We start from the raw sequence: 20386 nt of genomic DNA, 5'->3' as shown, positions 1-20386 counted from the left end.
ACATGAGTGGCAGGAATAATCAAGTGGCTAAAATCTCTATTTTTTTTTTAACTTCTGGGGGCAAATGATCGCTGCCATTTATGCCCCCAGCGAAAAATTTGGGGTTTTTTTTTCGTTTGCTAAATTAAGAGGCAAAGTGGGAGAATTACATTTAGTAACTGGCTTAAAACGGGATCCTGCTTGACCCGACAAATCCCGGGTAACAAGACGGCTTTGTCTGAGCGTGTGGCAGGAGAGATTTTACACTTCCTCCGGCACAGAGCTGGGAGCAGACCCAAAACCCCCCGAAATTCCCCCAAATTTCCCCTCTTGCCTTTTAGGGGGACATAATTCCGCTTCAACGATTTTTAGAGGGAAAGAAGCAAAAAAAAAAAAAAAAAAAAAACAAAATTAAAATACGGGTTGGATCAATTTAAAGAGGGTTATTTGGTCTATTTGACGGGATGGAAAATTGAGAGGAGAAAAGGCAGAAAACGAAGCTGAAGTTTAGGCTGGGAAGGGTGGGGGCGTGGGAAAGTTCTCGAAACCCCCAAATTCTCCCCAATTCTTTCCCAGCTCTGGGGGGAGCCAATCCCACCCGGGACGGTGCGGGGAGGCTCCTCCGTGGGAAATAAATTTAAAAAAATTAAAATAAAATAAAGAAAGAAAAGGAGAGAGACGAGAAATGCCAATGAATATTTTAAAAGGAGGGACAGCGCGCTTTGAGCCCGAGGTCCAGCGCTGCACCCTCCCAAAAAATGCCCCTTTTTTTGCAGATTTTGGCTTTAACCCGGCATAAAACAACTCCGCTCCTGCGAGTTCAACGCGGATCTTTTCGCTGCCGGCAGAACCGTGTTTGCAAATGAATTCTTTGAGTTGTTACGAGCCGAGCTGCACCCCCTCATTCCCATTCTCAGCTCATCCCCCCCATTCTCAGCTCATCTCCCCCCAATTCCGGGCTCATCTCCCCCCAATTCCGGGCTCATCCCCTCCATTCCCATCACGTCCCCCCCATTCCCGGCTCTGCTCCCCTTCGGGACCCCCCCCTCATTCCCAGCTCATCCCCCCCATTCCCAGCTCATCCTCCCCATTCCCAGCTCATCCCCCCCATTCCCAGCTCATCCCCCTCCAATTCCCGGCTCATCCCCCCATTCCCAGCTCATCCTCCCCATTCCCGGCTCATTCCCCCCCATTCCCAGCTTATCCCCCCCTCCAATTCTCAGCTCATCCCCCCCATTCCCAGCTCATCCCCCTCCAATTCCCAGCTCATCCCCCCCATTCCCAGCTCATCCCCCCCAATTCCCAGCTCATCCCCCCCATTCCCATCACGTCCCCCCCATTCCCGGCTCTGCTCCCCTTCGGGACCCCCCCCTCATTCCCAGCTCATTCCCCCCATTCCCAGCTCATCCCCCCCCCCAATTCCCAGCTCATCCCCTCCAATTCCCGGCTTATTCCCCTCAACCAATTCCCAGCTCATCCCCCTCCAATTCCCGGCTTATTCCCCCCATTCCCAGCTCATCCCCCCCATTCCCAGCTCATCCCCCCCATTCCCAGCTCATCCCCACCATTCCCAGCTCATCCCCCCCATTCCCACCTCATCCCCCCCGTTCCCATCACGTCCCCCCCATTCCCGGCTCATCCCCCCCCACCATTCCCATCACGTCCCCCCCATTCCCAGCTTATCCCCCCCTCCAATTCCCAGCTCGTCCCCCCAATTCCCAGCTCACCCCCCACAATTCCCGGCTCATCTCCCCCATTCCCATCTCATCCCCACCCCATTCCCCCCATTCCCATCACGTCCCCCTACCCCATTCCCAGCTGTCTCCCCCATTCCTGGCTCATCCCCCCATTCCCAGCTCACCCCCCCCAATTCCCAGTTCATTTTCACCCAATTCCCATCTCGTCCCCCCAATTCCCAGCTCATCCCTCTCCCCCATTCCAGCTCATGCCCCCCCATTTCCCATCACGTCCCCCCCATTTCCCATCACGTCCCCCCCATTTCCCATCACGTCTCCCCCATTCCCATCACGTCCCCCCCATTCCCATCACGTCCTCTCCATTCCCATCACGTCCCCCTCCATTCCAGGCTCGTCCCCCCCAAATTCCCAGCTCGTCCCCCCCAAATTCCCGCCTCATCCCCCCCATTCCCGGCCCTGCTCCCCTCCGGGCCCCCCGGCAGCCGCCGAGGTTGCACCGAAAGAGGGAAGAGCCGACAACTTTTGTGTCCTTTGTTATTTTTATTTGTCGCCTTTGCCTCGCTCATAGTCCTGGGCTTACTCCGATCAACTCCGTACCAACTAATTTAATTTTTAAAGCGTATTTTATAATCTGATTTGGGAGGGGGAAATCTCCATTTATGATTTCCCCCCCTCCCACCCCCAGCCTGCTGGACGCTATCATTATTCTTGCATTTTCTAATGAAAAGCAAGATTACAAATTAATTGAATTGCTTTCCTCCCCCCTCCCCGGCCACCCCTTTCAGTCTGTCGTCTCTGGTAAATTTGGGGCTAATGGTAAATAAATTGCGAATATCCGCGGCGAGGATGGAGGGTGGTTTTGGGTTTGGTTTGGGGAAATCCCAGCGAGCCGAGTCCCATTCGGGGCCCCTCATCCCCCTCCGGCTTCCCCCCCATCCCTTCTGGGGAGAGCAGTGCTGGGGAACGGCAGGAAAAACACCACGTAACAGAAAAAAATAAAAGGTTTGAAGGGCTGGGAGATGGAAAACGGGTTTCTCTTATGGTTTTTTTGGGGGGATTTTTTGGTTTTTCTTGCTGGTTTTTTTTTTTGTTTGTTTGTTTTTGTTGGGTTTTTTTGTTTTGGCTTTTTGGGTTTTTTTTTTAATAAATCCCACAAACACGGGGATTTCAGCCGATTACACAAAACAAACCAGAGCAGGAGCAGCAGCAGCAGCTCCGAAATTGTCCCAAAAGCCACAACCCCCCCCGAGCCGCCGCCGGAGCCGGCGCGATCCCTCCTGTCCCGGCTCCATCCATCACCCCCCGGCTGTGTCCGAGCTACAGCCCCCAAAACCACCCCAAAACAACAAAATAACAAAATAAAATCCATTCCTCTCGTGAGCCACCAATTTGTCAAGTTACAGCTGGAAACCCTGAGAAATAATAGATAATTTGGGGACTTTAAGCTTTCCATGTGATCCTCTAATATAAATTCAATTTATTTTCATTTTAGTCTTATTTTTTTAACATACCTAAACGCAGGTCTTATATTTATAATCATAGGGATTAAATCTGACCTGGTTTATTATTATTATTATTATTATTATTATTATTATTATTATTATTATTATTATTATTACCACTACTGCTGATTTTTTTTTAATAGCACAAATCTGTTAGAAAACACTGCAGCTAGATTTGTTTTTATTTTATTTTCACAAAAAGCTTCAAATCTGCCCGTTTTCCTTGCTGGTATATTCAGTCCCTATTTGATTCGACTCACTGTAAACATGGCATTAATTAGGTCGTTTTAGATCACATAAATAATTGCAAAATTCGATTAAAAGTTGTTTCTCCACCACATAACCCATCCCTGAAGCCAAAGTCAGGGTTGTGCCTCCTGTACAGGACTCTCCACACTCACAGCATTTCCCATTTCTCCCTGATTTATTCCACTGGCCTCGAGTGAACGATTTTGCACATTTAACCAAAACCCAGCGTGTTCCAGGCTAGAAAATCCCTTCCTAAATGTAAAAATTGCTGTTTTTTTTTTTTTTTTTTGCTGCTGCTTCTCCAGGAAGAGCCAGAACCGTCCCGTTTCCACTTTTTTCTTGCAAGCAGCAGAAATAATAAAAGTTTTGCGGCAGAGCCCTCCCCCAGCAGAGACGGGAGATGTCCCCGCGCTCCCTCTGCATCCTCCCAGCTCCGAGGCTTTTTCCAGCCCCGTGGTTCTCTTGCAATCCCTTTTTTTTGCCCTCTCCCTTCTTCAGTACAAACCCATTTTCTGCTAAAATCTGTCACCAATACATAGATTTTAGAGAAGGGGAAAAAAAAAATAAATAAATTAAATATTCCGGGTCCTGCAATGCCAGGGGTTTCCCAGCTCTGGGATAGGGAGAGCACCCTCAGGGCTGTTTTACTACAGAGAAATCTCCCACCCCATATAAATGACACTGAATATTTGCTTTGGAAGGAAGAAAAAACTGAAAAATCAGCAAGTGGCATTTAGGGAAGCACTGGAAAGGCAACATCTCCAAAATTTCTAGGAATTTAAATTTTAATGTTTCCTTTGGAAAGTTTAAACTTTTTTTTTAAGCTGAAAAAAACCCCAGAAGTGTCTTTGAAACCAAGCATTGCTCTCAGCAGAGCTCAGCTGAAGCCAGCCCCACATTTTCCCCTCAAATGAATTTTTAGAAAAGCCCAGACTCAAGCTCACATAGTCCCAGCCTCAGCCTGGACCCTCTTCTCCCTCTCTGGAAAATGCCAGGGAAATGTTTCACCTGTGTCAGGCAGGGATTTGGGAGGAGCCCCCCCAGGACAGAGAGGAAAATCTCAGGATAAAACCAACCTCACTGCCAGGGTATTGCTCCCCTCGGACTGCTCCTCATTTGCTGGGCACTGAACCCCTTTTTATCCTAATTCCCCCTTCAAAGGAACTAAAACCCACTCCCATTTGGAAATAAACCCCATTCTGATTTCGAAATAAACCCCATTCTCATTTGGAAATAAACCCCATTCTCATTTGGAAATAAAACCCATTCCCATTTGGAAATAAACCCCATTCTGATTTGGAAATAAACCCCATTCCCATTTGGAAATAAACCCCATTCTGATTTGGAAATAAAACCCATTCTCATTTGGAACCATTCTCTGCAGCCCCCCCAGGACAGAGAGGAAAATCTCAGGATAAAACCAACCTCACTCCCAGGGTATTGTTCCCCTTGGACTGCTCCTCATTTGCTGGGCACTGAACCCCTTTTTATCCTAATTCCCCCTTCAAAGGAAGTAAAACCCACTCCGATTTGGAAATAAACCACATTCTGATTTGGAAATAAACCCCATTCTGATTTGGAAATAAAACCCATTCCCATTTGGAAATAAACCCCATTCTGATTTGGAAATAAACCCCATTCTGATTTGGAAATAAACCCCATTCTCATTTGGAAATAAACCCCATTCTCATTTAGAAATAAACCCCATTCCCATTTGGAAATAAACCCCATTCTCATCTGGAAATAAACCCCATTCCCATTTGGAAATAAACCCCATTCTGATTTGGAAATAAACCCCATTCTCATTTGGAAATAAAACCCATTCCCATTTGGAAATAAACCCCATTCTGATTTGGAAATAAACCCCATTCCCATTTGGAAATAAACCCCATTCTGATTTGGAAATAAAACCCATTCCCATTTGGAACCATTCTCTGCAGCCCCCCAGGACAGTGAGGAAAATCTCAGGATAAAATCACCCTCACTAACACTGACTCCAATGTTTTTGTTCTCCTTGGACTGCTCCTCATTTTCTGTGCACTGAACCCCTTTTTATCCCTAATTCCCCCTTAGAAAGGCAATAAAATCAAATAAAAATCTATCCTCACTTGGAAGAGGATGAAGTCACACATCCATGTCCTTTAATCACATATAAACAATTTGAGATTTTCATTTCTTTCTAACCCTGACAACTTTGATTCAGCCTTTCCCTCTGGCACCACCTTCAGCTGCAGGAGCAGCCCAGGCCTGATCCTTCCCTCCTTGCAGGTGACACCAACAAAAGCAGCAATTTTTAGGGCCAGAGTTGTTAAGCAATGAGGTTATTTGGGATAAACGAGCCTGCCCTGGCTCTGGCAGCTCAGGGAGGTGCCCATGAACAGAGAAATTCTGATTTCTCTGCAGGACTGCTGGGAGGCAGCACCAAAACCTCTCTGGGAAATGAATAAAGCCAAAATGATAATTTACACCCAGCACAGTTCTGAGCAGGGTGCTGCTAAAGTGGATATTTCATATTTTACATCCTCTAGAGGCTCCCCCCTCCCTGCAGTGCTCCTGCTCCAGCAGCAGCTCTGGGGTTGGGCACTCGAGGGCTGGGAAAATCCCTGATCCCATTGAAACGGGCAAAACGGGCAGGGAGAGGGGACAGTGCCACAGCCACCACCCCAGAGCCCCAGGAAAGGTGGCACAGAGGGACAGGAGGTGACCCCAGAGCCAGGAAAGGTGGCACAGAGGGACAGGAGGTGACCCAGGAAAGGTGGCATAGAGGGACAGGAGGAGCCCCAGGAAAGGTGGCACAGAGGGCAGGAGGTGACCCCAGAGCCTCAGGAGAGGTGGCACAGAGGGCAGGAGGTGACCCCAGAGCCCCCAGAAAGGTGGCACAGAGGGCAGGAGGTGACCCCAGAACCTCAGGAAAGGTGGCACAGAGGACAGGAGGTGACCCCAGAGCCCCAGGAAAGGTGGCACACACACCCCAGAACCTCATGAAAGGTGGCACAGAGGGACAGGAGGTGACCCCAGGGACTCATGAAAGGTGGCACACAGGGCAGGAGAAGCCTCTGAGTCCAGGAAAGGTGGCACACACGGGCAGGAGGTGACCCCAGAGCCAGGAAAGGTGGCACAGAGGGCAGGAGGAGCCCCAGGAAAGGTGGCATAGAGGGGCAGGAGTGACCCCAGAGCCTCAGGAGAGGTGGCACACACAGGGCAGGAGGTAACCCCAGAACCAGGAAAGGTGGCACACATGCCCCAGAGCCCCAGGAAAGGTGACACACACAGGCAGGAGAAGCCTCTGAGTCCAGGAAAGGTGGCACACAGAGCAGGAGGTGACCCCAGAGCCCCCAGAAAGGTGGCACACACGCCCCAGAGCCTCATGAAAAGTGGCACACACAGGGCAGGAGGTGACCCCAGAGCCAGGAAAGGTGGCACAGAGGGCAGGAGGTGACCCCAGGGATTCAGGAAAGTTGGCACACACAGGGCAAGAGGTGACCCCAGAGCCAGGAAAGGTGGCACAGAGGGCAGGAGGAGCCCCAGGAAAGGTGGCACAGGGAAGGAGGTGACCCCAGAGCCTCAGGAAGGGTGGCACACAGGGCAGGAGGTGACCCCAGAACCAGGAAAGGTGGCACACAAGGCAGCAGGTGACCCCAGGAAAGGTGGCAGACAAGACAGGAGAAGCCTCTGAGTCCAGGAAAGGTGGCACACAGGACAGGAGGTGACCCCAGAGCCCCAGGAAAGGTGGCACACACACCCCAGAGCCTCAGCAAAGCTGGCACACACAGGCAGGAAGAGCCTCTGACCCCAGCAAAGGTGGCACACACGGGTAGGAGGTGACCCCAGAGCCAGGAAAGGTGGCACACATGCCCCAGAGCCAGGAAAGGTGGCACACAGGGCCAGCAGGGGCCCCTCTGTCCCTGCCCACCCCGCTGACCTGCCCAGAGCTGGTTCAGGGCCGTGCCCACGGGCTGGGCACAGCTGGGAGCTCCTGGGAAGGCCCCAGTGCCCAGCTGAGGGAGGGACAGGGGTAGGGTCACAGTGGGATGGGGGATTGTGTGGTGACCCCCACATGCCAGGGCACGTCCCATCCCTGCTCCCACAGCTCTGCCACCACCAGGCAGGGACAGGGGCACTCCCTGAGGATGCACCTGAGCCCAGCCTGGCACCACGGGGGCACCCCTAAATCCCTAAATCCTCTACAGACAACAGGGCAGCTCTCACCAACCCCCCTTGGAAACCCCAAAAGAGAGGAATGGATGAAAGCACCACCCTGAAAGGGACACAGGAACACCCTAAAAGGGACACAGGAACACCTTGAAAGGGACATGAGCATCACTCAGAAAGGGACACAGGAATCTCCCTGAAAGGGACATGGGCACACCCTGAAAGGGACACAGGAATCCCCCTGAAAGGGACATGGGCACACCCTGAAAGGGACACGGGCACACCCTGAAAGGGACACGGGCACCCCCTTAAAGGGACACGGGCACTAACCTGAAAGGGACGCAGGAACACCTTGAAAGGGACACAGGAATTCCCCTGAAAGGGACATGGGCACCCTCTGAAAGGGACATGGGCACACCTTGAAAGGGACACAGGAACCCCCTGAAAGGGACACAGGAACCCCCTGAAAGGGACACGGGCACACCCTGAAAGGGACACAGACAAACCCTGAAAGGGACATGGGCACACCCTGAAAGGGACACAGGAACACCTTGAAAGGGACACAGGAACACCCTGAAAGGGACACAGACAAACCCTGAAAGGGACACGGGCACACCTTGAAAGGGACACAGGAACACCCTGAAAGGGACACAGGCACACCCTGAAAGGGACACGGGCACCAACCTGAAAGGGACACAGGAACACCCTGAAAGGGACACAGGCACACCCTGAAAGGGACATGGGCACACCCTGAAAGGGACACAGGAACACCCTGAAAGGGACACGGGCACCCTGAAAGGGACACAGGAACACCCTGAAAGGGACACGGGCACCCCCTGAAAGGGACATGGGCAACAACCTGAAAGGGACACAGGAATTCCCCTGAAAGGGACACAGGAATTCCCCTGAAAGGGACACAGGAATCCCTCTGAAAGGGACATGGGCACCCTCTGAAAGGGACACAGGAACACCTTGAAAGGGACATGAGCATCACTCAGAAAGGGACATGGGCACCCTGAAAGGGACATGAGCATCACCCTGAAAGGGACACAGGAATCCCCCTGAAAGGGACATGGGCACCAACCTGAAAGGGACACAGGCACCCTGAAAGGGACACGGGCACCCCCTGAAAGGGACACGGGCACCAACCTGAAAGGGACATGGACACCCCCCGTGAAAGGGACACAGACAAACCCTGAAAGGGACACAGGAACACCCTGAAAGGGACATGGGCACCCCCTGAAAGGGACACGGGCACACCCTGAAAGGCACACAGGAATTCCCCTGAAAGGGACACGGGCACCAACCTGAAAGGGACATGGGCACCAACCTGAAAGGGACATGGACACCCCCCTTGAAAGGGACACAGACAAACCCTGAAAGGGACACAGGAATTCCCCTGAAAGGGACACAGACAAACCCTGAAAGGGACACAGGAATCCCCCTGAAAGGGACATGGGCACCAACCTGAAAGGGACACAGGCACCCTGAAAGGGACATGGGCACCCCCTGAAAGGGACACGGGCACCAACCTGAAAGGGACATGGACACCCCCCGTGAAAGGGACACAGACAAACCCTGAAAGGGACACAGGAACACCCTGAAAGGGACATGGGCACCCCCTGAAAGGGACACGGGCACACCCTGAAAGGCACACAGGAATTCCCCTGAAAGGGACACGGGCACCAACCTGAAAGGGACATGGGCACCAACCTGAAAGGGACATGGACACCCCCCTTGAAAGGGACACAGACAAACCCTGAAAGGGACACAGGAATTCCCCTGAAAGGGACACAGACAAACCCTGAAAGGGACACAGGAATCCCCCTGAAAGGGACATGGGCACCCTCTGAAAGGGACACAGGAACACCCTGAAAGGCACACAGGAACACCCTGAAAGGGACACGGGCACCCTCTGAAAGGGACATGGGCACGCCTTGAAAGGGACACAGGAATCCCCCTGAAAGGGACACAGGCACCAACCTGAAAGGGACACAGGAATCCCCCTGAAAGGGACACGGGCACACCCTGAAAGGGCACAGGAACACCCTGAAAGGGACACGGGCACACCCTGAAAGGGCACAGGAACACCCTGAAAGGGACATGGGCACACCCTGAAAGGGACACAGGAACACCCTGAAAGGGACACAGGAACACCCTGAAAGGGACACGGGCACCAACCTGAAAGGGACATGGACACCCGCCTTGAAAGGGACACAGGAACACCCTGAAAGGGACACAGGAACACCCTGAAAGGGACATGGGCACACCCTGAAAGGGACACAGGAACACCTTGAAAGGGACACAGGAATCCCCCTGAAAGGGACACGGGCACCCCCTGAAAGGGACACAGGAACACCCTGAAAGGGACATGGGCACCCCCTGAAAGGGACATGGACACCAACCTGAAAGGGACACAGGAACACCTTGAAAGGGACATGAGCATCACTCAGAAAGGGACATGGGCACCCTGAAAGGGACATGAGCATCACCCTGAAAGGGACACAGGAATTCCCCTGAAAGGGACATGGGCACCCCCTGAAAGGGACATGAGCATCACCCTGAAAGGGACACAGGAACACCCTGAAAGGGACACGGGCACCAACCTGAAAGGGACATGGACACCCGCCTTGAAAGGGACACAGGAACACCCTGAAAGGGACACAGGAATCCCCCTGAAAGGGACATGAGCACCACCCTGAAAAGGACACAGACAAACCCTGAAAGGGACACGGGCACCCCCTGAAAGGGACCTGGGCACCCTCTGAAAGGGACACGAGCACCCCCTGAAAGGGACATGGGCACCCCCCTTGAAAGGGACACAGACAAACCCTGAAAGGGACACAGGAATCCCCCTGAAAGGGACACGGGCACCCCCTGAAAGGGACACGGGCACCCCCCCGAATGCCCAGGGGATCCTTTCTGTGCCCACTGAAGCCAGCAGCATTTCCCTGTGCCAACACCCTGGCACACAGCACAGGAAAAGAGGGCAGCAGCTGCCAGGCAGTGCCAAAGCCATGGCAATTACTGGGGGGGGGTCGATGGGGGCAGCTGGCTGCTGATTTTTTATTTATTTTTTCATTTTTTAATTCATCTCCCTTTAAACAAGATCGTTCCGATGAACAAAGCGCTCGGCCAGAACAGGTTTGGGAGGAGAGGAGCAGGCGCGGGACGTGCCAGCCCCACACACAAACAACCTAAAAAAAGAGAACCCAAATCTATTTTTATGTCTCTGTCTCTCGCCTGGGCTGCTCCAGGAGCCCGGCATGGAGGCTGCGGGGCGGGATTTGGGATTTCACCTCCGGGATTTCACCTCCGGGAGGTGCCCGGCTCCTTGCTTGGCAGGGCAATGCCCGCGATGGTGCCAGCCCTGGATCCCTTTCCCACCCTGACCTGCCACACCTGGCCCAGCCTTTTGTCTGGCGTTTTAATGCCATTAACGTGCAGAAAATAAACGGAAAATAAACACTTTATTCACAGCTGAACGCCACATCCCACCCCCCATCCCGTTAATACAACGCTGAGCCGCTGACAAATATTCCCTTTAAAAATGCCAGCACGGCTGGGAAGGGATTTGTTTTCATTTAGGGGAGATGGGGAATTTTTTGCCTTAATCAATGTTTTTCCTTGTTTGCACTGGAGCAGGATATTTATGAGGGGTCAGCCGTGGCAGCAGCAGCACAGGATGCAAAAACGTGGCAGGGCTGTGGTGCCACAGCATCGCTGCTCTGTGCCACGATTTTAAACCTCAAAACCAGCTCTGATGCTTAACTCAAAGATTTATTAACACTTCATCATATCTAATTTTTTTTTCTTTTTATTATCCTACCCAGGGAGCGCAGGGAATTGCACAGAAATTGGTTATATTCAAACTATTTTCAGCTTTTTTTTCCTTTTTTTGGTGGTGTTTTTCCTATATTTGTGCCTATAAATATCCTATATAAGTGCTATATATCCTACTATAATGCTATATATATATCCTATATAAATGCTATATATACCCTATCAAAATCCTATATAAATGCTATATATATCCTATCAAAATCCTATATAAATGCTATCTAGGATAATCCTATATAAATGCTATCTATGTGGATATTACATGACAAAAAGAAAAAAAAATCTGGAGATTTTCCCTAGTTTAAACACAAGAAACTATTGATTTTTTTTTTCTTGACAAAAGTTTAACAGAATTCCTGCGTTCCATTTAAAAAATTAAGTGACATCCCTCTTTCTCCTCCATGCCACTTTTTTCCTGGCTTTTTTTTGCAGCTGAAGGCAGAGATTTACTGCCTCACCTGGAAAAAGATCTTTCAACAATTGCACCAACACTGCCAAACCTGCCCTGTGCAGCAGAGCCCTCCCTCCTCACAGCCAGAACGAGGGGAAATAAATGTATTTTATTGAATAGTTTAGGCTGGGAAAGAACTTTAAAATCAATCCAGCATTAAAAATTCAGAAGTGTTTGAGTCCTCACTGACAACCCCTCAGGCAGGGCAGAGCCCTGTGGCACAGAGAGGAACAGGGAGGGACAGAGGGACAGGGAGGGACAGACAGGGACAGGATCTGCAGCCCCTCTCCCAGAGCCAAACTGTCCCCACTGTCCCCACTGCCACCCAGACACCTCGAGCAGCCCCTGTTGAAACCAGCGATCCTTTAACCCTTTAAATGCTCTGCCAGCATCCTCCTGCAGCCCCAGAGCTGAATTTGGGGCTTCTTTTCCTCTGGATTTGCGGTTTCTTTTCTTTTCCCCTGGGATTTGGAGTTTCTTTTCCCCTGGCATTTGAGGTTTCTTTCTCCTGGAATTTGGGGTTCATTTTCTCCTGGAATTTGGGGTTCCTTTTCTCCTGAATTTGAGATTTCTTTTCCCCTGGAATTTGGGGTTCCTTTTCTCCTGAAATTTGGGGTTTCTTTTCTCCTGGAATTTGGGGTTTCCTTTCCCCTGGAATTTGGAGTTTCTTTTCCCCTGGCATTTGAGGTTTCTTTTCTCCTGGAATTTGGGGTTCCTTTTCTCCTGAATTTGAGATTTCTTTTCCCCTTGAATTTGGGGTTTCTTTTCCCCAGGCATTTGGGGTTTCTTTCCCCCTGGAATTTGGGGTTCCTTTTCTCCTGAAATTTGGGGTTTCTTTTCTCCTGGAATTTGGGATTTCATCTCTTTCCCCCTGGCATCTGGGTTTTCTTTCCCCCTGGCATCTGGGTTTCCTTTTCCCCTGCCATTTGGGGTTTCCTTTCCCCTGGCATTTGGGATTTATTTGCCCCTGGTATTTGGGATTTATTTTCCCTTGGCATTTGGGTTTTCCCCTCACTTTCCCCTCTGTGAGGTTGCAGAGCTGCTCTGCAGTTCCAGTTCCAGGGCCAGCAGAGGCTCCCAGAGCCACCTCCTGCCCTCCCTGATGCTCTGGGCAGCTGTGCCACCTCCCCAGCCCCCAAAGTGGGGTCCCAGCATGGGGGACCCCAGCCCCAGGCAGGGTGGGGACCCTGCAGCACAGCCAGCACCTCCTTGGTGGCACAAAGCCACCACTGCTGCTCTGCTCCCCACTTTTAAACCTTTTGTTGTCAGCCAAAGGGCTCAAATATTGGGGCATAGGAAAGCACAGACCCATCTGCTTCCCATCTGATTTTTTGGGGGAAAAACCAGAAAATTATGTTTTTCAAAAATAATCCTGTGTCTGCACTGAGTCAAGCATTTGGCAAGAAGAACTGGGCTTTCCTCCTGAGAGCTGCTCCTTGCTTTCTGGAGGTGAATTCTTGACAGCTTTGACCTTCTCCATGCCCAGTTTTGGTTTGGGCTCTTTCAGAGGACACCCCTCACCTCTGCTGGGGCAGAAAAGGAGCCTCCTCTGCCCTCTTCAGGTGCTCAAAGTGCCCAGACAGGCAGGAAATGGCCCCATCCCTGTCAGCCCAAAGCCTGGAGCACTGCTGGGCTCTCAGGTCACAGTGGGGACACAGGAGGTGGCTCTTTGCTCACCTGGGGAACTTCAGTTGCCCATTAGAGAATGAGCACAAAACCCTTCAGGAATCACCTTCCCCAAGGCTGGAGCTGCTCAGTTCTTCCCCAAACCCTGACAGAGACAGGGGGGAACCATCATCTCCTGCACCCTGGGGTGAGTTGGGTGTTCCAGGCTGCTCCAGTGGGGTGGGGAAGTGCTCAGAGGGGAAAATGTCTGGGTTTGGACACAAACACCCCAAACCCAGCCGAGCCTCAGCAGCCAGCAATGACCCCAGCACTCTTTTGTGTTGGGAAGGATGAGAGTTTGACAGGAAAGTCTCACAGGTCTGTGTGCTTGGCAGAAAGATTTTAAATGTAGAGGCTGATGAAGGAATGGAGATGGAAGCAAGTTTTGATACAGAAGAATTGCAGAGCCAGTCTGACTGGATAAGCAAGGAGGCCAAGGGTATTTTATGTTAGTTAGAAGGGTTTTTATGGCTTAGAGCAAAGGATAAACCCACCCCAGACAAGAAGATGTTTTTACCAAGCACAAAGAGAGCACAGGCAAACAAGGCAGCCAAGTGCAAGTAGAAAAAAGGTCTCAGAATTTTCTACTGCAAGAAAACTGAAAAACAACTTCTGGCTTAAACTGTAATGTACTGACTTTGAGTGATTGGAGAACAGTAACCTGAATATGGTAATTATAGCAGTTATGATGGGCTAGAGATAAAAGTTAAGGTAGAGATTGGTTCTAATGTATTGAGATGCTCAACAAAGAGAAGTATAGAATGCATTGTAACCAAAAGAAAAGTTTATAATGCATTGCAACCAAAAGAAAAGTTTATAATGCAATGTAACCAAAAGAAAAGTATAGAATGCATTGCAACCAAAACCAAAGGGTGTCCAGGCCTGCCTGCAGCTGGAGCTGACAGTTGTGGGCACAGGCTCTGCCACCCACGACCCTGGACTGCTGTAACACCTTGGATACAATAAACTGCATTTTGAAGAGCTGCCTGGAATCCCACATCTCTCATTTCAGCTCTTACAGTGGCGCCCAACGTGGGCACCATCAGTAAGAGCCTGAATGAGGGATGCAGGACTCCAGGCCTGCCTGCAGCTGGAGCTGACAGCTGTAGGCACAGCTCTGGACTTCTGTAACATTTTGGATACAATAAACTGCATTTGGAAGAGCCCCTGGAGTCCCACATCCCTCATTCAGGCTCTTACAGTGGCGCCCAACGTGCAGCACCATTAGTAAGAGCCTGGATGAGGGACATGGGTCTTCTGGAGCTGACAGCTGTAGGCACAGCTCTGCCACCCATGACCCTGGACTGCTGTAACCTCTTGGATACAATAAACTGCATTTTGAAGAGCTGCCTGGAGTCCCACATCTCTCATTTCAGTTCTTACAGTGGCGCCCAACGTGCAGCACCGTTAATAAGAGCCTGAATGAGGGATGCAGGACTCCAGGGCTGCCTGCAGCTGGACCTGACAGCTGTAGGCACAGCTCTGGCCTGCTGTAACACCTTGGATACAATAAACTGCATTTGGAAGAGCCTCTGGAGTCCACAGCGCTCATTTTGGCTCTTACAATGGCGCCCAACGTGTAGCACAATTAATAAGAGCCTGAATGGGGGACATGGGTCTTCTGGAGCTGATAGCTGTAGGCTTAGCTCTGTCACCCACCACCCTGGCCTGCTGTAACACCTTGGATACAATAAACTGCATTTGGAAGAGCTGCCTGGAATCCCACATCTCTCATTTCAGTTCTTACAGTGGCGCCCAATGTGCAGCACCGTTAATAAGAGCCTGAATGAGGGATGCAGGACTCCAGGGCTGCCTGCAGCTGGAGCTGACAGCTGTAGGCACAGCTCTTGACTTCTGTAACATTTTGGATACAATAAACTGCATTTGGAAGAGCCCCTGGAGTCCCACATCCCTCATTCAGGCTCTTACAGTGGCGCCCAACGTCGGCACCATCAGTAAGAGCCTGAATGGGGGATGCAGGACTCCAGGCCTGCCTGCAGCTGGAGCTGACAGCTGTGGGCACAGTTCTGTCACTCACAACAGCACCTGGAATTCTGTAACTCTTGGATGGAATAAACTGCATTTTGAAGAGCCCCTGGAGTCCCACAGCTCTCATTTAGGCTCCTACAGTTTTGGATTTTGGAGATCCAGCTCTGGACTGGCGCAGGGATGGCAGCAATCTTTTAATCCTGACGAGCTCCTCTCTCCAGTTGTGCACAAACTGAGGCTGTTGGGGATATCACCAATAGTGGGTGGAGCTGGCTGGGCATTTTTCTGATGGAAAATGACAATTCATCAAAAGCAAGATGTCATGCCTAAACACAGTCCGTTCCTACAAAGAGCTTGTTTGGAAAGAGAAATTGTGAGAGGAGAAGCACTGAAACGAGATCAACACATTTTGCTTTGGGCTTTTCAAGAAGGAACACTGAGCCTGTTGAAAAAAAAAAAAAACTTTTCATTTTAATATTTCGCATTATAGAGTCTAAAGTAATTTACTTTGCAATTTCACTCTGAGAAAAACATTGAAGTTTCATCTCTTGTTCTCCCTCAGAAGTGGAAGAAAGGGGGAAGGAGAAGGGAAGAAAAACTCCAAGTATTGCCAATGAATTTAAAACATCCTCTTCCCCTTCCGGCTGCCTTCATGAGATCAGCCCTGAATATACAGGATTCAGGAAAAATCTCATTCCAGAAGTTTTCTCAACAACAACAAAAGATTAGGGCTGGAAATGCCCACGGGAGAGGAGGAGGTTGGTGACCATTTTTTTGGTGAAGATTGGGAGATTTTGGTGAGGATGAGCATGAGGAGTCCCCTGGGATGGGGGAAGGGCCCATCTGGAACCACTTGTGGTCAATCACGAGGAACAGCAGCAGATGAAATGTGTGGGGGCTGCACCAAACCCCCTCTCTTTGGTGGGAACAGCTTGAACCACCCCCCAAAAGCAGCCCAGGGCTCCTCCAAACCCCTCCCTTTAATGGGAACAGCCCTGAATCACCCCCCAAAACCCACCCAGAGCTCACCCAAACCTTCTTTCAATGGGAGCAGCCTGAATCACCCCCCAAAACCAGCCCAGGGCTCCCCCAAAACCCTCCCTTGGGTGGGAGCAGCCTCAATCACCCCCCAAACCAGCCCAGGGCTCCCCCAAGGGCAGCTCCTCTGTCTCTGGCTGCACCAGGGAGTTCCAGCTCCAAACCTCCAGCCCAGGCACTGCAGATGAAAGAGGAAGAGTTGGAGAAAAGCAAAGTGCTCCTGGATGAGGTGGAGCAGCAACGCCTGAGCCTCAGCCAGCCCCTGGCACAGCTCTGCACACACAATGGCACCACCAATGCCACTGGAACAGCTCTGCACATACAATGGCACCACCAATGCCACTAGCACCAATGCCAATAATGGCATCAGTGCCCCCAATGCCCCTGGCACAGCTCTGCACATACAGTGGCACCACCAATGCCCTCAATGCCCCTCAGCACCAATGCCAACAATGGCACCATTTTCCCCAGTGTCCCTGGCACAGCTCTGCACAAACCATGGCACCACCAGTGCCCCTGGCACAGCTCTGCCCACACAGTGGCACCAATGCCCCCAGTGCCCCTGGCACAGCTCTGCACAAACAATGGCACCACCAATGCCACTAGCACCAATGCCAATAATGGCACCAGTGCCCCCAATGTCCCTGGCACAGCTCTGCACACACAATGGCACCACCAATGCCCCTGGCACAGCTCTGCACACACAGTGGCACCACCAATGCCCCTGGCACAGCTCTGCACAAACCATGGCACCAATGCCCCCAGTGTCCCTGGCACAGCTCTGCACAAACAATGGCACCACCAATGCCCTCAATGCCCCTGGCACAGCTCTGCACAAACAATGGCACTGGTGCCCCCCATGCCCCTGGCACAGCTCTGCACAAACCATGGCACCACCAATGCCCCTGGCACAGCTCTGCACACACAGTGGCACCAATGCCCCCCATGCCCCTGGCACAGCTCTGCACACACCATGGCACTGGTGCCACTGGCACAGCTCTGCACACACAATGGCACCAATGCCCCCATGCCCCTGGCACAGCTCTGCACACACAGTGGCACCACCAATGCCCCTGGCACAGCTCTGCACACACCGTGGCACCAATGCCCCCATGCCCCTGGCACAGCTCTGCACAAACAGCTTTCCAGGCCCTGCCTGGCTCTCCCTGCTGCCATAGAAACCCCCGTTCAGCTGGAAGTGCATTGAAGGGTGGTGCTGGCCCTCACTGAATCCATCACATTTTGTTCCACCAGGGGAAAAAGAGAGATCCCACCCCTTTGTGCCCCTGCCTTCTCTTGCTCTGCCCAGGGGATGCTCCCTGTGGGGTTCATTTGGTGTTGGCAGTGCCATCCCCCCTCCCCAGGCATGGCACAGCCCTGGCAAGGAGCACTGCACCCCATCAGGCCTCTTGGCACTGCATCTCCCCAAACAGCACCAAGGAAGCACCAAAAGGTTCCTCAGAATCCTTTCAAAAAGCAAATATGGGAATATGTGGGAGTAAATCCTTCCCTGCTCCCCCAGCCTGCTCCTCTCCCTCGTTCCTCCCCAGTGCTGCAGACAGCCACAGGACAGAGAGGGATTTGCAGCCAAGGGGTCCCAACAGGGATTTTTTGGGAAGCAGAGACACATTTGGGCACACACATCCCTGTCCTTACAGAACCAGGCTGAACAGGACGTTTCCAGCTTGACCAGCAGCAAAAATGCCAAGCAGAACACCTCCAATAGAGAGAAATCATAGGTGGGGCATAATTTGAAGAGGAATAAACTTCATTTTCCCCAACTGCTGAACAACTCACCCCCTCAAAAGGGGCAAGGCCCTGGCACAAAGCCCCTCTGAGCTGGGCAGAGCAGCTTTGCCCACCCTGGGCAGCCCAGGGGTGATTTAGTCATTTCAGGCACATCAGCCAGCACGAGCTGGGGGTCACCAATTCAAACAGATTTCATGCCCTGCCACTGCCCAGATCTCTCTATGACATATCTGGGCTCAGGAGTTGGGGAAAATGGAGTTTATTCCACTTCAAATCGTGCCCCACCTATGATTTCTCTCTGTTTGAGGTGTGCTCTGTGACATTTTTGCTGCTGGAAAGGTCCTGTGCAGCCTGGTTCTGTGAGGACAGGGATGTGTGTGCCCAGATGTGTCCTAGAGAGATCCAGGCAGTCTCCAAAACCCCTCTGAGCTGCTTTGCCCACCCTGGGCAGCCCAGGGGTAATTTAGTCATTTCAGGCACATCAGCCAGCACGAGCTGGGAGTCACCAATTCAAGCAGATTTCATGCCCTGCCACTGCCTGGATCTCTCTATCAGGGAGGCCAGCAGAGATCCTGAAATCCATGGGAGACCTTCAGCCTGCCCTGTTCCACCACAGCCAGGACCTGCAGAGTCCTAGGACGTTCCATGGTCAGACCAAGTGCAACTGTGCCAGTCCAAACCCAGCACTTTGGGGTTATAACCTGAGCTTTCCCCTCCAGAAAAGGAAAATCTCCCTGTTTCTCGCAGAGTTCACTTGTGTGTTTTAACAAATTCTCCTCCAGAGCTGTTGTGTCCCATTTCACCCCCACCCCCTCCCCACCCTGAGGATTTAATTTTGTTGGATAATTCCTCCCAAGGCTTCCCATTCCAGCAGAAAGGAATCAGTTTTGCTCGAATTGATTGGCCTTTGTTTTTAGGCAGAGCAGTGCTCAACCCTAAACTGACCTCACTCCTCATTGCTTCACCCACAGAGGTGCCTGAGCACAGCCCCTGCCTCAAATCTGCCATGAAAGCATTGCTTAAATTTAAAGAAAACCCTCCACCAATTTAATTTTTAAACCATTTATTTTACCTCCACTGACAATAAAAGCAGAAAGGATCAAAGCCAAGGCCTTTTGTGGCTCAGGGTGCCCCTTCCATCAGCGTGCTTTGTTCCAAACACCCTCAAAGAAACTCTCATTTTGGTCAAGAGCCAATTATAAAAATTGGGTTGGGGGGGGGGTTTGCTTAGCTTCAGAGGTGCTAAAATTGTCATCACATCTGTAAAGCCACCAAATGGGCCTGCACAGGCCGTGCAGGAGGCAGAGGAGGGGAGGCTGGGGATGCAGGGGATGCTCAAAGGCTGCTGCAGGAAGGCAGTTTGTCCTCTGTCCTCTCCTCTGTCCCCATCCTAACCTAACCCTAACCCTAACCCTAACCCTGCTCTGACCAAAAACAAAGGCCAATCAATTCGAGCAAAACTGATTCCTTTTTGCTGGAATGGGAAGCCTTGGGAGGAATTATCCAACAAAATTAAACCCTCGGGTTGGAGGGGTGGAATGGGGCATGATCTCCTCAAACACCCTCAAAGAAACTCTCATTTTGGTCAAGAGCCAATTATAAAAATTGGGTTTTGGGGGGGTTTGCTTAGCTTTAAAATTGTCATCACATCTGTAAAGCTATCAAGCTATCAAATGGGCCTGCACAGGCCGTGCAGGAGGCAGAGGAGGGGAGGCTGGGGATGCTCAAAGGCTGCTGCAGGAAGGCAGTTTGTCCTCTGTCCTCTCCTCTGTCCCCATCCTAACCTAACCCTAACCCTAACCCTAACCCTGCTCTGCCTAAAAACAAAGGCCAATCAATTTGAGCAAAACTGATTCCTTTTTGCTGGATTGGGAAGCCTTGGGAGGAATTATCCACAAAATTCAATCCTTGAGGTGGGGGGGTGGAATGGGACATGATCTCCTCAAACACACTCAAAGAAACTCTCATTTTGGTCAAGAGCCAATTATAAAAATTGAGTTAGGGGGGGTTGCTTAGCTTCAGAGGTGCTAAAATTGTCATCACATCTGTAAAGCCACCAAATGGGCCTGCACAGG

The sequence above is a fragment of the Agelaius phoeniceus genome, chromosome 31, assembly GCF_051311805.1.
Source record: "Agelaius phoeniceus isolate bAgePho1 chromosome 31, bAgePho1.hap1, whole genome shotgun sequence".
Lineage (NCBI taxonomy): Eukaryota > Metazoa > Chordata > Aves > Passeriformes > Icteridae > Agelaius > Agelaius phoeniceus.
This window is presented reverse-complemented; position numbering follows the sequence as displayed.